Source organism: Chrysochloris asiatica, unplaced genomic scaffold, assembly GCF_000296735.1.
Source record: "Chrysochloris asiatica unplaced genomic scaffold, ChrAsi1.0 scaffold00187, whole genome shotgun sequence".
Classification (NCBI taxonomy): domain Eukaryota; kingdom Metazoa; phylum Chordata; class Mammalia; order Afrosoricida; family Chrysochloridae; genus Chrysochloris; species Chrysochloris asiatica.
In genome coordinates this window covers 161705-162663 of record NW_006408705.1, presented here as the reverse complement: position 1 = coordinate 162663, position 959 = coordinate 161705, and positions in this window count along the sequence as shown.

The window sequence follows — 959 nt, the reverse complement described above, 5'->3', positions numbered from 1 at the left end:
GTCTACCAGAAAGATGTTTACTTGTGCTATTTTGAGAACCCAAAAGCATTTGACTATGTGGATTACTACAAACTATGAAGAACATTGTGAAGAATGAGTATTAAAGAACACATAATTGTGCTCTTGAGGAACCTGTACAGGCTAAGAAGCAGTCATTCAAACAGAACAAGAGGATTAGAGAATACTGAATGGTTCAAAATCTGGAAAGTTGTAAACCAAGCTTATATTGTTTCACAATATTTATTCAGTCTGTATGATGAGAAAATAATCTGAGAAACTGGTTAATATGAGAAATGATATGGCATTATGATTGGAGAAAAACTCACTAACAACCTGTGATACGCAGATGATGCAAGTTTGTTTGTTGGAAGTAACGAGGTCATTAAATACTTACTGATGAAGATCAAAAACTAAAGCCTTCATTATGGATTGTTGTTGCTAACTGCCATTTAGTCAGTTCCAACCCATAGCATCCCTATATAGGGTTTCTGAATTGTGGTTGGTGAGCTTGAACCACCGATCTTGTGGTTCAAACCAACTATGCAGTCCTGTGCATTAACCCACAGCACCACACCAGGACTCCTCATTATGGATTGCACCTCAATATAAAGAAAACGAAAATAATGCCAACTGGAATAACATCATGATAAATGGAGAGAAGGTTGAAGTTATCAAAGACTTCAGTTTGCTTGGATCCATAGTCAATGCTCATAGAAGCAGCAGTCAAATAATCAGATGATATTTGCCTTAGGCAAATTTGCTACAAAAGTGTTCAAGAGCAAAGCTGTCGATTTCAGGATTAACGTGCGCCTGAACCAAGCCATGGTATATTCTCATATGTATATGAAAGTTGGATACTGAATAAGGAAGACCTTAGAAGAATTAATGCATTTTAAATTATGGTGTTGGCAAACAATCTTGAAAGTACCATGCACTTCCAGAATAACACACACCTGTAC